The sequence below is a fragment of the Dipodomys ordii genome, unplaced genomic scaffold (assembly GCF_000151885.1).
Source record: "Dipodomys ordii isolate 6190 unplaced genomic scaffold, Dord_2.0 Scaffold41, whole genome shotgun sequence".
Lineage (NCBI taxonomy): Eukaryota > Metazoa > Chordata > Mammalia > Rodentia > Heteromyidae > Dipodomys > Dipodomys ordii.
The window spans coordinates 14731345-14746695 of record NW_012267257.1 but is presented as its reverse complement, the minus strand read 5'-3'; the positions used below and the strand labels follow the sequence as shown (position 1 = coordinate 14746695).

At 43.5% G+C, this 15351-nt stretch overlaps 1 protein-coding gene across 1 annotated transcript in view; it reads left to right on the top strand.

Annotated features, from left to right (window-relative positions):
* The window catches only part of Pdzd2 (PDZ domain containing 2), a 249321-nt gene that overhangs the window by 119608 nt on the left and 114362 nt on the right, over positions 1-15351 (top strand). The window lies entirely within an intron of this gene.

Below are 15351 nucleotides of genomic sequence, written 5' to 3'. Positions count from 1 at the left end.
ATCTCCAGAGTCTTAACTCCTAGCCAGACTCTTGGCCACAAAGCCTGATGCTCCTCCCCTCTGTCTGCACTGCTGTTGTCTCTCAGCCTCTAGCCACCACCTCTGACTGCTCAGACTTTGCCCCTGCATGGCGTATGAGGGTAGTCTCATAAGATTATAATAAAGCTGAGAATCACCTAGGGATGCCAGAAAGCCCTTATGAGCCTAGTGATATCACAGCCTACTACATCACATCATTCAATGTTTGTGATGATGTGGGAAAACAAACCTGCTGGAGTCATGTGAAAATAGACTCATAGAGTTACATATAGTAGCTAATACAGGATAGTGATAATAAATGATTGTTTATGGGATTCTGTATTTACTAAGTATAGTACATTTTAATTTAAGAAGTATTGCTACTTAAAATAACGTGTTAAGTAATGCTGACAACAGCCTCATAAGTCTTTCTACAGTGTGTGTCTGTGTGTGTGTGCGTGTGTGTGTGTGCCAGTACTGGAGCTTGAACTTGGGCCTGGGTGCTCTCCTTTAGTTTTTTTTCCTCAAGGCTGGTATTTTACCACTTGAGCCACAGCTATTCCTGGCTTTTTGCTGGTTAATTGGAGATGAGAGTCTCACAGACTTTCTTGCCTAGGCTGGCTTCAAACCTCAATTCTCAAATCTCAACTGGCAGAGTAGCAAAGATAGGTGCCTGGCTCCGTGATGTCTCTTGATTTATCAACAGGCCAGAGTGACTGCCTTAGGCCATCTCAGCCTGTGTAAGCACTCGGTGACAAACTTGCCTACCCATGAATTTCTCAGGACATGTGGTCCTTGTTAAATGACTATAAATCTCACCTTGACTAATCCGAAAAGACTACAGTCAGTCTATTAAGGAGACGATATCAGAAGAGAACTCAGAATATGAGTATTAACAACAGCAAGAATCCAGATGTGGACCTTTGCTCTGCTCTTGGCTGTACCAGGTCCTAGGACTTCCCTAGGGCTCACATCCAGCCCTGTAGGAAGTGGTGCTGTGGCTCAAACAGTAGAGTGCTTGCCTTGAGCTGAAGAGCACAGGGACAGCGCCCAAGCCCAGAGTTCAAGCCCCACGTTGCCCCCCCCCCAAAAAAATTACTAGAACACATCCAGCCCTGTAAGCATCTGGTGAGTTATATATCCCAGATCCTAAGCTGGGATGGCTGCCATCCTTACAAAGCTCCTGGCTGGATCCAAAATGTGGGGAGGGCGGTGAGCGAGCACCAGTGCAGATGCCTCCTGTGATTCCTACTCCACAGCTGTGAGAGGCACCCCAGGCTGGAGGGCTGCTGCCACCCTGGAGAACGCTCTCCTGTGTTTCCCCAAGAGGTTTGAGAAGGTCCTCTGGCCAAACACTTTCATTTTTCTTCCCACTTTCAGATGCTGCCACTTCCCACTCTACTTGCTGTGCAATTCGAAAGATAACTTTTCCAAGTGTTTGTTTTTATTTCAGGCAGCTCATGGCTTTAACTTGTGGACTTTTTTCCATTTTCTCTAAGGGTTTGAAGTCTACTGGGTGCCAGCTGCCAGTGATTGCCTGTTGACAGTACATGGTAAGGGAGCCAGTCCCTGAGAGTTCTACAACACGCTTGAGCCTCCCAAACCGACACCTGCTTGTATCAGCAAAACCAGGTCAACAGAAAACAGCAGGCTGACTATCCAGGCAGAATGTGTTTTCTCCTTGAGTTGAAATTGTGTCTGGAGTAATCTTCTTTAAATATATATATATAAATAATTTTTTTAATATTCAAACCAGATGTCAGAGACTCAAGCCTGTAATCCCAGCTATTCAGGAGGCTGAGATTTGAGGATTTGGGCTCAAAGTCAGCCCAGGCAGAATAGTCCGTGAGACTATTTCAAAATTTCAACCTCCCATCAAGCAGCAAAAATCTGGAAGAGGAACTGTGGTTCAACTGGTAGAGTGCCAGCCTTGAGTATAAAAGCTAAAGGAGAAAAGGCTAAGCTGAGTTCAAGCCTAGCAGTACAAACCAAATAAAAAAATCGTGTGGACTCCCGAGTAGCTCATGACATTGTAATACATTGAAACGATTAAATTAAAAATAAAACTGAATTTTTTGAATCCTCGCCTCAGAAAAAGTAGAAAAGGCTTTCCTTTAAAAGGAAGCAGATGAACAAAAAGGGTGTCATTCAGCTGTCCATGGCAACTGAAAGGAAGATAGGAGGACCGTTGTGGTACCCACAGGCCAGCGGCAAGGTGGATTCTGGGATAGGAGTGGCTCCCCCCACCCCACCCCATACAATGTGTGTCAGATTGAGATGTGGCAGTTCCTTATACCAGTGAGAGCTGCTTATATACGTTACTAAATATTCAGGGACTGGTCAGCTGTTCTCATAGCCAGGCTAGGACAGTCAGCCTCCCAGACTCCACCTTGAATCCTGGGCCAGTTTCAGGACCTCTGGGACTGGCCTGAGTTGAGTCAGGCCAGGAAACTTACAGTTTCTTAGGGAGTAGAGAAGCCACCCCTGGCCAGATGGATGAAGAAGCAGAACAAAAGGCCACCATGGATCTGTGGTTTGAGGACACTGTCTCTTCTCTGACAGGAAGCATAGCCTACAGTCAACCAAACACCATTGCTTATTGTCTACCCTAAGCTGACACCCCAGCACCCATGTGTGCATACGCCACCCCGTCCCCATCCTCAGCACAATGGCTTGGGTCGCCACAACCCTTAAATACCTCTGTGCCTCAAGGGACCAGCAAGGGCTCTGCCAGCTCCCTTTTCCTAGACTTGGCTCTGGTCCCTTGCCCCATTCCTGTTATAGAATCAGTCTGACTGCCTCCCTAGCTCATGTTCTAGATGGTTCTAATTAGGACAAAAGCAGTAGCCAAGCTCAAACCAGTTGACTTGTGGTTCTCAAGAAGCTTTCTGAAAGGGGAAGGGGCTAGCACTGATTGATATATGATGAGTCAGGCAGCAAACCGTCCATCATAGTCCATTATTCCATTCATCCTTCCAGCAACCCTGTAGATAGATAAGACCAAGGAATTAATAGCTAGATAGACAACTTGGAGATTTAAGTATTAAGTGCCTTGCTCAAGGTCCCAAGGAATATTGCTGAGGCCTGAGCCAAACGTCATCTTGCTCCAAATAGTTGATATTCAGATGAATTTTCATAAAGCTCTTCAGGAATAAATTAGAGTCTCAATCAGAAGGAGCCTTTGCTGTTGGGTTTTCCTACTACCAAGCCAATTTTTTCCCAAGCCAACAAATTTCAAGGAAATTAGTGTGCATGCCATTCATCTTATTTCTCTACTGCCTGCAAGGATGTGGGGGGTGGGGCAGGGAGGAGAGTCGCTTCTACACCATTGATGGTAATGTAGATTAGTGCAGCCCCTGTGGAAACCAATGTGAAGCTTCCTTTCAAAAACTGAAAGTAAGCCAGTAGTTCAAAGTAGCCTGTAATACTAACTACTGAGGAGGCTGAGATCTGAGGGTGGAGGTTAAGACTCGAGGATTGTGGTTCAAAGCCATTCTTTGTTTTTAGGATAGGGTTTCAAGCCAGGCTTTGTGTGCACACCTTACACAGCTGTGGGCCAGGAGTTGGTTCTGAGTGTGTGGCCTTGACTGAAAAGCTGAGGTGGACCCCAAGGGAGTTCACATCTGTAAGTCATGAGCGAGCCACACTCATCACCAAAGGGCAGCAAGGCCTACATGAAGAGAGCTCTGTGGGCTCTGGCCCACATAGCTCAGGCAGTTTGCCTACCCCTCCCTTGTTCTGATTTCTGTGGCTCATGACCACCTGATAGCACGTTGCCTTTCCCAGGAACAGTGAATATGGGGTTTAGGCACTCCTTGCTGACGGGAGGTCTGGCCATACTCAGTAACAAAGGGCCCCTCACTGTAGAGGGAGAGGTCCTTATACATCTTGAGAAGGGCCCCAGGAGGCCGGCAATGAAGGAAGCAAGGGACAGAGATGACCAGCATTGCAGAATATCCTGTTTGCCATTTTATGTGGCCATGATTGGCCGGTGAGTTTTGGAGCAGGTTGGCTCCTTAGTGCTCTGATTCTGGGTAGTCTGAGTAAGTATTGTGTCCATTTCTCTAGCATTCCTAGAGAGGGGTGCATGCCTTAGTTAGAACTGAGAAATGGAGTGAAGTGATTGGCCATTTCCACCCGCACCCTGAGAAACCTCTGTACCTCCTCCATACTGTGTGGACCTGCCTGGAAATTTCCTCTGTGGCTATATTCTTCTGGGTGTCAGACATATTTTAGATGGAACACACCAATAAACAGGATTCCTTGCGGTTCTAAGGTGATTCTTGAAGTCAAGACCCTTGTTCTCATACAACAGGCTGCCTCGGGGTGGGCCTCTGCCTTGGATCCCATGGTCATTTCCAGACAGATGAGGAGTTGAATCTCAGCTTCACTTTAACCAGCTCTCTGACCTTGAGCAAGTTCACCCCTGAGCTTTGATTTTTCCCAACTGTCATTACATTGACCTCAGGAGGACTGTTCCAGATTGAAATGAGCCGCGGTACCCTGCACAGCACTGCAAAGAATATAGTTACAACTATGCAATCTAAGCTATGTGGGTACTTATCATCATTTATTATAAAACTCACATTAGTTTGGGGAACTTTTAACATAAACACACCATTAAAAGCAAGGTTTTCATTTTCAGTTACATGTTGTAATTTAAGGTTTCTTTAATGCTTTGCTTGCAAATTCTTAAAAATCCTAATAGAGAAATGCTTCTGCAATTTCCTTATCTGAACAAAATTTAGAATGAGTGGTGGTGCAGAAAGCTGACAGGTACTCAGCCACAGAACATTTACAATTACAGACAGACACTTGGAAACTGCACTAATCAGAAACCAAGGTTTCCCTGTTCTGTCCACATCGGGAAAGTCATGTTTTATCTGTTTTCCTGGGCCAGCATTCTGTTGATTTGGCTTTCTTGTAATCAAAGTAAACCAAGAAGAGTCCTGGAAGATCTGAGGAAGGATGAACTATGGGGAAATTGCCTACTCTTTCCTCTCGCTGCCTCTAAGGAAATTCACAAAACTCAGCAATTAAGCCAGGCACTGATGGCTGATGCTTATAATCAGCCTCTCAGGAAGCTAAGATCTGAGGGTCAAGGTTCAAAGAGAGCCTGGGCAGAAAAAGCTCCTGGGAGACTCATCTCCAGCTAACTACAAAAAGCCCAAAGTGGAGCTGTGGATCAACTGGCAGAGCACCAGCCTTCAGTAATAACTCTTATGAAATAGTTTCATACCTAGGTTGAGTTCAGATCTTAGTAGCACATAGGCACACACACACACACACACACACACAATTTAGCAATTAGACTGCATGTACCTTACTAGATTACGGAACCTGTCCAGCCCAGCTATGCCTACCAGAGAACAAGAAAAAAAAAAGTAAACATTGAAAAAAATAACAAAAAGAAACAAAAAAATATATAATCTTCCGTATACCATCTAGAAGGGATTGGAACAGTGCGTGGCACTAGCCAGAACTGCTGAGGTGAAGCCAGCCACCTTGCAATTTCTTTTAATAGCTTTTCTCTGCTGACTCCAAACTAGAGAAAGTGATTCAAAGAGAGAAGCCCACTCTTGGACCGAAGTTGTTTTGACATAAGTGAAACCAGCCTTGGCACAAGGTGGGAACGGGCTTCAGCCAAGCCAGTGGGACCAACCCTGGAAGGATTGAGGGGAGCTGAGGAAATTGTTTCAAGATGGAGCTGGATCCACTTGAAAGTCGGGAGACTGGAGGGCACAGACGTTTCGTCAATGTCTGAGAACCATCGGGTGCCCTCTGAGGTACACACACCCACAGGAATCTCCTTGGTACAGCCACCTCTGTGGAAGGGAGAAGGGTGGAACACTGGGTACTTCAAGGGCTTGAAGATTACCTGCTAGCCTGGAAGTGGCAGAAAAGGAGATGAGAATTCTAGTTCTCAGAGCTGCCAGATGCTTTTACCCCGGGAAATCATAGGAAATGTGGCAGGAACAGGATGCAGCTCAGTCCTGGGGTCATCGTGAATGTCTTTCTTCAAGTTTAGTGGCTCTAAATCTGCAACATAAATTGGACATAATCTTTAGGATCTTGCCAAGCTTCGGCCATCTTAGGTATTGATAGTAGTCTCATGCAAGGTAAGCCCAAGGGCAGCAACCTTTGTAGGAAATCACGGGCCATCCCATAGGCAGGGTGCCTGTGGGGAGGGAGAGCTGGACCTCAGGCTAGATTCTAGTCAGAGAGCAAGGGTGCTTTGGATGTTCTACTTCTCAGTCCGATCCAGTCTTCCTTCCCTATGGTGCCAGTCACAGCGGACACCCTCATGCTGTGAAATTAGGTGACTTTGTTGGGTCCAAAAGAGAGGGCATGGGGGAAGTGTGGAAGCTTGCTAGCACCTGATCCTACTAGAGGAAGAGCATGAGACATTTGAACAGAAATAACATGGAATGAGTTGGCATGAATACATGGTTGGTGCGTCGATTTGCTTGCAATACTGTCTTGCAATATTTGGATCTCCCTCAAAATTCATATGCTGAACTTGTTCCCTAATGGCTGGTGTTTGGAGGTGCGTCCTTGGGAAGATGGTGAGGTTGTGGGGGTGGTGTCCTCAGGAATGGAATTGGTGCCTTTATAAAAGATGCTCCAGAGAACGGCTTTGCCCCGTCTACCATATGCAGTTTTTGAGAGGAAGTGGGATGTGTATGAATCCAGAAGCAAGCTCTCAACAGATGCCTGATCTTGGCCATCTCGGCCTCTACAACTGTGACGTGTTTGTAAGTGACTCAGTCTATGGCAATGTTTCCTAGCAGCTGAGATGACAACAGATACGTATCCTACACTATGATGAGATTAGTGTGACGTTTGGATTTCTCCCCTCTCTTCCCTCTCTTTTTTTTGTCAGTAGGGGATTAAACTCGGGGCCTTGCTACAAGGTCACAAGAAGAAAAAAAAATAAAGTAAAATGAGTCCCCCTAGCACATAGTCTGATGCTCACCAATTCCCTAAGGAGGAGAGAGTTGACTCATTCAAGCGTAGCAAAGTCTCACTTTACTAGCACCCCATTTCCCCTTGCCCTCAAAAACTGGGGAAATGTGGCCAGTATCAGGACAAGTTGGTAAAACCATGTGGCCAGAGTTGTAATTTGATTCTGTACGGACTGCAAGTTGATCTCAAAACAAAACTATGGTCCACTCAGAGTAATTGAGTCAAAATGAAATCATTTGAAAAATGGAAGCCTAAAGATTCTCTTTTCAGACCCATTATGTCCTAGGAGATCCATTTTCATTGTTGACCAGGCTTTTTCTACTTAGGTTGGCTGCCAAATTTGTATCTCCAAAAGGCAAATAAGTGCTTTGAAAGGTTTTTATTGATTGAGGAAAACAGAACCTTCTTTTGCTCACTGCTATCTGATAGAAAGGGCCATCCTTCCATGTCTTCCCTGTTGAAGTGTATTGAAGTCCCCTGGAGTAAAAAAGGTGCCATGTTTCATAGCATTAGAGGTAATTTGCCATCAGACTTGTAAATATAAACTAACCTTGTTAGTTTGAGATGTGAATTATCGAGATAAATATGAAAACCAGTGGCACCTTGTTGCAAGGAATCAAAATAATTTTTCCATTGACCCTGTGACTCAGCTGCTTTTTATCCAGGGTTCCCCTACAGCACCCCTATCCAGAAGCTCAGAGCAGGAAACAGAAAGGTTCAGTTCTGCTTTACTATAGCCTATCCAGTGGTTGCAGGTATGAGTTTTATCAGGGAAATGGTAGAAGAGTTTGTACTCAATGTTGATGGACATAAACGTAGCTGTCATCAGTGTTGTAGACTCACAGGGAAAACACATGCCTCATTTTTTATCCCTCCTACTATAATTCTCTCGCTGTTGACTCTACCTTAAGAAATAATGAAGGCCAGGATACATACATCATATGCCTATATGGTATGCCTGTATCATAAAGAAACCCCTTTTTACACTAATATATACACATTTAAAATGATATAACAATTTTTATTGTTATTATTAAATAGTTGCAAAAAGGGGTTGCACTTCCATAAATCAGGTTATGAGTACAGTGCTACTTGACAATGTCACCCTTTTCTTCTTTGTCTGCCATTTTCTCTCTCTTGTCTCTACCCACAAGTTATGTCGTTTACACTGAATAAAATGTAATAATGTAATTACAAGTTGCATAGTATACATTGAATAGAATGACTGAAAAAATAAATTTGTAAAGGAGACGTATATACTTTCTTGGCTTTAAAATAAACGTTTTTATTTCTAGCTACTGGTGTCAATACTAAAATGTTGACCTCATTGTATAAGTTTGATGTTGGGAAACAAGACCAAATATAAACTGAGTTATTTTGTGTATTACCCTGCTGTATGTCAGTAAGTTCATTTTTACTTTACTGGTGATCTGCAAAGTTAGTCTACTATAGTTTCATGGATTCTGGAGGAAGTTTTGTGGGTCAGAAATCAAAGACAAGTTTATTATTCACATGGAATATAGTATGTGGTCCCATTTTTTGAGCTTTTACTCACTCAAGTCTCCCTCAGCCTGAGAATATTAAAAGGAAATTCAAGAGATAATCCGTAGATGTTAAATTGTATACCATTGCGAGTAGCATAGTGAAATCTTATACCATCCTACTCAGAACATGTCATCCGATGATCCAGTGTTTACATCTTGTGCATACTTTTCATCTGCTATTCATAGATAGCATACCTATCTGATGTCAGTTAACGTGTGTGTGTGTGTATGTGTGTGTGTGTGTGTGTGTGTGTGTGTGTGTGTGTGTGTGCTGGTTGTAAATATACGCTCCTGGGAGGGGGGGTCACAAGCACACAGAAAAGGGAGGCTGCTCCCCCATTTATCCCTAACACAACAGGCCCCACCCCTCTAATCCGATTGGTTGAGCTCATATTCACAATCTGCTTGTGATTAGTTAATTTGAATAGAGTAGAATTATTTACACGAGGTAACTTTTTTTTTCTTTTTTTGGTTGGAGGCCTGAACTCTGGGCCGGGGCACTGTCCCTCAGCTCTTTAGCTCAAGGCTAGCGCTCTACCACTTGAGCCACAGCACCACTTCCGGCTTTTTTTCTGCTTATATAGTGCTGAGGAATTGAACCCAGGGCCTCATATGTGCAAGGCAAGCACTCCATCACTGAGCCAACTTCCCAGCCCTGACTTTAAAATAAGATTATCAGTACAGAAGTAATCTCAAAATATACCCTAACTCCCTTTTTTTTCTAGAACAATCTGAGGTATGTCTTAATTCTGTCTTGAAAAGAAACCAACTTAAGACACAACCTTACATTTCAAAAACCCTTCCTTATCCCAGAGCAGTTCTTTTCCTTAACAAGAGTCCAGCCACCTAGCCAAAGCAGGAACTGTTAAGCCACCCACTTGGATAGAGAAGACCGCTGGGTACTGTCCCTGAGCTTTTGTGCTCAAGTGCTCACCACTTGAACCATAGCTCCACCTTTTTTTTTTTTGAGGTTTTTTTTTCAGGGTGTGGGGGGGTTAATTAGCGATCAGAGTTTCACTGACTTTGCTGCCTAGGCTAGCTTCATTGAGCCACAGTGTCACTTCTGGCTTTTTCTGCTTATGTAGTGCTGAGGAATCAAACCCAGGACCTCATGCATGCCAGACAAGCACTCTACCATGAAGCCACATTCCCAGCCTCTGGTTTAGTTATCTTGAGAGCTGACTATTATTACTTTGCGTCTATCCCTGTGTTCTCTCTCTTCTTGTGCCCAGTTGCCCTTCCACTTTCTGGGGCTTTTGTTTGTGTGTACAGGTCTTGCTAGCTACCCTAGGCTCTCCTTAAAGTTCCCATCCTCCTGTCATTGCCTCTGAATGAGTGCTGGGATTACAGGTGTGCACCACTCAGCTTCCTGTCATGAGTTAAAGTTGCCAGATGTGACCTTCTCAACTGGAACTTCCCAACCTCTAGAATCATGAACCAAAAGAACTATCTTTAAAATAAATTACCCAGGCTTATATTCTGTCACAGCAAACTAAGATATACTAACTTGGGAGTTTAATGTAAAGATTCTAAATCTGGGTAAGAATTCCACTGAACAGAAGGAAAGGGGGTTAGATGTATGCATTAGCCAGAAGATGCTATAAAATGTAAGTAAATCATTTAAATACAGATGGAGAGAGAATATAAAACAGTTAGGTTTACAGTGATGCTAAGAAAATTACTCTACTGGAAAGTCTCTTTGATCACCAGCTTGCTAGTGTCCATCATTCATCATTCTTCTTTGTCTTTGGGATGACCTTACAAAATTCAGAGTCCAGGAAGGAATAAAACAACCTGTCCTACAGTTCCTGTAAGGTGTCAAGTTCTTATTTATTGCTAGGAAGCCAAGAGAGGACAGGGAGATGGTGTTAACTGCAGATAAACTCTTGGCTTTGTAGTTTTGCCAAGAATGGACCCTGAAGAAGTAGTAAAATACTGGCTCAATCCCTGGCACCTTCAAAGGTTCTGGAGGATTCCATGAGATTGCAGATGGGAAAGATATTTAAGAACTTGAACTTCACTCAATAAGCCAGCCTTTGCATCTAGCAAATGACTGTGCATCTGACTCTCCAGGCTAAATCTTTCTTCCATTTGATGATAAATCTAAGAGGCCTGTGTTAGTCCTCTTTTCATCACTGTGACAAATATCTGAGGTAGATCAGCTTAAAAGGAGGGAAGCTTTATTTGGCTGGCAGTTTTGGAGGATTTGGTCTATGGTTGCCTAGACATACTGACTGTGGGCCTGGAGTGGCATAATGGCAAAGGTTTGTGGTATAGGAACTCACTCAATTCATGGCACGGACGCAAAAAGAGAAGAAAGGGCAGACTGCCAATATCTCCTTCAAAGACACACCCTCAATAACATCACAACTTCCCTTTAGTAGACCTTGCATTGTATACATTCTCATGCATTCCATCTCCTAGCAGTGCCACAGACTGGCAACTAAGTCTGTGGGGGACATCAAAACCATAGAAAACCCTAAGACAACTCAGACATAAAATAAATATTTCCATTTTTCTTTTATGTTCTATCCTTGGTATTAGATTGATCCTATTGGGATGGTCTGGGCCTCCTATTCCTAGAACTCTGTCTGGGAAACTGGCAATCATGAATACTAGAATGCATATGTAACATAGCCATTTAAGGTTCACTTCATATACAAGGAAACCAAAGTGCATAGTTGAGGATGGCTTGAAAAGCAGAAGTGCACAGTGGGCATCACACAGAATTTGGAAGGCAATTGAATTACACCTGTTACTTAGTAGCTATTTGACCTTGAGCAAGCTAACTGATATTTCTTTTTTTTTTCTTTTTTGGTTGCTCATGGGGCTTGAACTCTGGGCCTGTGCACTGTCCCTCAGCTCTTCAGATGTAAGCTAATGCTCTACCACTTGAGCCACAGCATCACTTCCAGTTTCCTGGTGGTTAATTGGAGATAAGTGTCTCATAGACTTTCTTGTCTGGACTGGCTTGGAACTGCAGTCCTCAGATCTCAGCCTCCTGAGTAGCTAGGATTACAGGCGTGAGCCACTGACACCTGGCGCTAACTAATATTTTTAGCTGCAGTTTTTTTCTGAGAGAGTTCTCAGGGAAATAGTATCTATAAAGAACCTACCCAAAGGATGAACTCAAAACCTGCTCAGGATTATAATTCTGGCTACTACTTTAAAAAATGAGACATTGCCAGGTGCTGGTGGCTCATGCCTATAATCCTAGTTACTCAGGAGGCTGAGATCTGAGAATCACAGTTTGAAGACAGCCAGGAAGGAAAGTCTGTAAGACTTTTATCTCCACCAAACTACCGAAAAAGCTGAAAGTGGCTCAAGTGGTAAAATGCTAGTCTTGAGCAAAAAGCTCAGGGACAATGCCTCAGACCCTGAGTTCAAGCACCAAGACCAACACCAAAAAGAAAAGACAAAGTTCAAACCATGGTTGGATAAGTAACCTCCAGAAACCATGTGTTAAAAGATGGCACTACCTAGCCCATGGCACTGTTGGGAAATGGTGGAACCTTCAGGGTAGAATCTAGTGGGAGGTCTTCTAGCCACTGGGACTCCAATGCATCTTCTCTCCTTCACATCCCAGCCATAGGTGAATGGGTTGGCCATGCACTGCCACCACAAGGTGCTGTCTTGCCACAGGCCCAAAAGCAACTATGCCAACCAGTCATGGGTTGAAACCTCCAAAGCTGAGAGCCAAAATGTGCTTTTGTTTGCTAGAAGCAGATTGTATTAGTATTCGTGACAGTAGTGGAAAGCTAACACAATTCCTGTAAAATTTATTCTAATACAATGTATAATTCAATGAGTTTGATTATGTGCATGATGCTATGCAACCATCACAACTAGTTAATCCCAGAACATTTCTCTGAGTGCCCCCCCACCCTTCACCTTCCCAGTCTTCTACCTGTTGGTCCCAATTCTCATTAGCTTCTAGAAGCCACTAATTGTTCTATGTATTTGCCTACTCTGGCTATGTCATATAAGTGGGGTTATACAACATATGGAATTCTGTGGTCTGGCTTTTTTCACTTACCATAATGTTCCAAGTTTCACCTGTACTACAGCATATAATTCATTTTTATTGTTGAATAATACTCCATTATAAGGATAAGCCACCATCTGTTTATTTATCAGTGAATGGAAATCTTTTGTGATTGCCATTACATGGTTGGGCCCAAACCAGAATGAGAGCTGGGATGTCCAACTTTCCACCTGGTTCTGTTTTTACTCTCCCATATTGTATTTTATAACATCTGAGCCTATATATTCCTTTAAATAGTAGTTATTTGTCAAAAATCAATTTTGCTACCTCACTTTAGGATTTTATACCTTTACAATCCAAAGAAATGAAGTCTAAACCAGGTGCTGGTGGCTCACACCTGTAATCCTACCTACTCAGGAAGCTGAGATCTGAGTAACACAGTTCAAAGCCAGCCCAGGCAGGAGTCCATGAGACTCTTATCTCCAATAAACTATACAGAAACAGCTGGACGTAAAGCTTGCTCAAGTGGTAGAGTGCTAACCTTGAACATAAAGAAGCACAGTCAGAGATAGCACCAGGACTCTGAGTTCAAGCCCCAGGTCCAGCAAAAGGAAAGGAAGGAAGGGAAAGAAGGAAGGAAGGAAAGAAGGAAGGGAGGGAGGGAAGAAAGGGAGGGAGGGAGGAAAGGGAGGGAAGGAAGCAAGCAAGCAAGCAAAGAAAGAAAAATCTAAACTTGTGTGGAAAATTGTGCTAAAAGACAGAATTAATCTTAATTTTCTAGACTCTACTAGTGGTCTCTATCCTACAATGTTTCACAAAGTATCCTGAGATCTGTCATACATTTTATTTACATATGTGTGTATGTGTGTGTGTGTGAGAGAGAGAGAGAGAGAGAGAGAGAGAGAGAGAGAGAGAGAGAGAGAGTTCACATGCTCATACACCATGGCCCAGAATCAAGGTAAATTTTTATTAGGTTTGGCTGATGGTTGAGTTTTCTTCTTGCTTGTTCACTTTACTCTGTGGCAAAAATAGAGAATTATTCTCTTGTCTATCTAATAGTCACTGTCATTGCCCTGATCTGACCACTAGACATGAGGAATCTATGCCTTGGGCCAGAATCTGGTACTTTTCAACTACAACTGATCATCAGTTCTTCCCTTTTCATCCGAAATGCAGGTCCAGAGTGCGGTGAGAGGAGGACTCTGAAGGCCTGTCCTCCTTCCCACGTTCTGAGGGCGCCAGCTCCCAGATCTGATTTTTCCTGGTACTGAGATCTCAGAGGGCATCTTAATGTCTGTTTACCCGCATCCCTCATCTCCTTAGAGTCAGCACTGTGCCTGGAGGGAGAACAGCTGACTTAGCACACTCACTTACTGAAGACATAGGCAACATGGCTCCGGGCCTTCTATGTGGGAGTCAGACCAAAAGCAAGTGTGATTCGTGGGGCTCGGATGTTGACACTCTTTGCTTGGGAACTAATGATGTATAGCATGTGGCAAGATTCCAGTAATGAAGACATCTCCCTGGGTTCTTTAGAGACCTGTGCTTCTTTGTTTGGAAGGGCCAGCGTGGCCTGGTTTTCCAAATTCAGTCAAGTGTCCTGTTTGATGAAGCTTTCGTGACTTAGGCGTCTGAACACTGCCAGTTAATTCATTTGCTGTTCTATTAAGATCTTTGCTATTGTTGTTGTTTCCATTTCATGGAGTTTAATTTACAGCAGCTCTCACGCATCACACTCCATATACATCATCTCATTTCTATTACCTCCTGCTTCTCAGGATTTGCCAGGTCTTAACTCCCTAAGAAGCCACTGAGCCTGACCCTGTCTTCTCATGCTGATGATCCTCTACGGCTCCCACTGTTCCAGATTGACACAGTTCCTATCCTGTCCATTTGTTTCCTTCTTGTCAGCATTCCTCTTAATATGTTGTCTGTACTAGCGGTGACAGCCTACATGTGCAGTGAACAGCCCAGACTAGCACGTTCCCCGAGAACAAGCCTGGCACCCATTCTGTGCAGCCTACAGGAACTGGAGCTTTCTTAGGCAGGAGCTCCTGATCACCAGCCAGCTCCCTGCTCCCACTTAGCAGTGCATCTTTTTTAGCCTCTGAGAGACAGAAGTTTCTATTATTCTGTTGGGGTTTTTAAAAAATTGTAAACACAGAGCTTCAGGTCTCCTCCAATCCATTTAGTCTATTCTTTACCTCGGGAACATGTAGAATTGTTTTATTGGCAATATATGGGTGTGATCATTCTGATGCAAGTTATTGAGGAAGTAGAGAAAATTTTTCTGGTTTGACCTCTCTGTCTCTTTAAAATCTATTCTGTCCACTGAGATATAATTTATATGTGTTTATGAATCGCAGTATGGTATTTCAGTATATGTGTATAATGTGTAGTGATCAGATCAGAATAATCAGCATCATCTAAGATATTTATCATTTCTTTGTGTTGAGAACATCTAAAATTAAGTTCTCTCTACTAGCTATTTAGAAATCTAAAATACTTACCCTCCTGTACTACAAAACAGTACAGTTCTTGTTAGAACTGTAGCTCAATAGTAGAGCCCTTGTCTAGCATACATAAGGCATTGGATTCAGTGCCCCAGAGCTGAGGGGAGGGACTTGGACATGGTGGCTAATGTCTATAATTCTGGCTTCTTGGGGAGGAGATACAAGGACTAAGGTTCAGGGCTAGCCTGGGCAAAAAGAGATAGCAAGGCCATGTTTCAGAGTCCTTGCAAGCCAAGTATTATGGCCTACAACTGTAGCTTCAGCTACATAGGAGGTATAGGCAGAGAGATCCTGGTCCAAGACCAGGCACAAAGCATGAGACCCT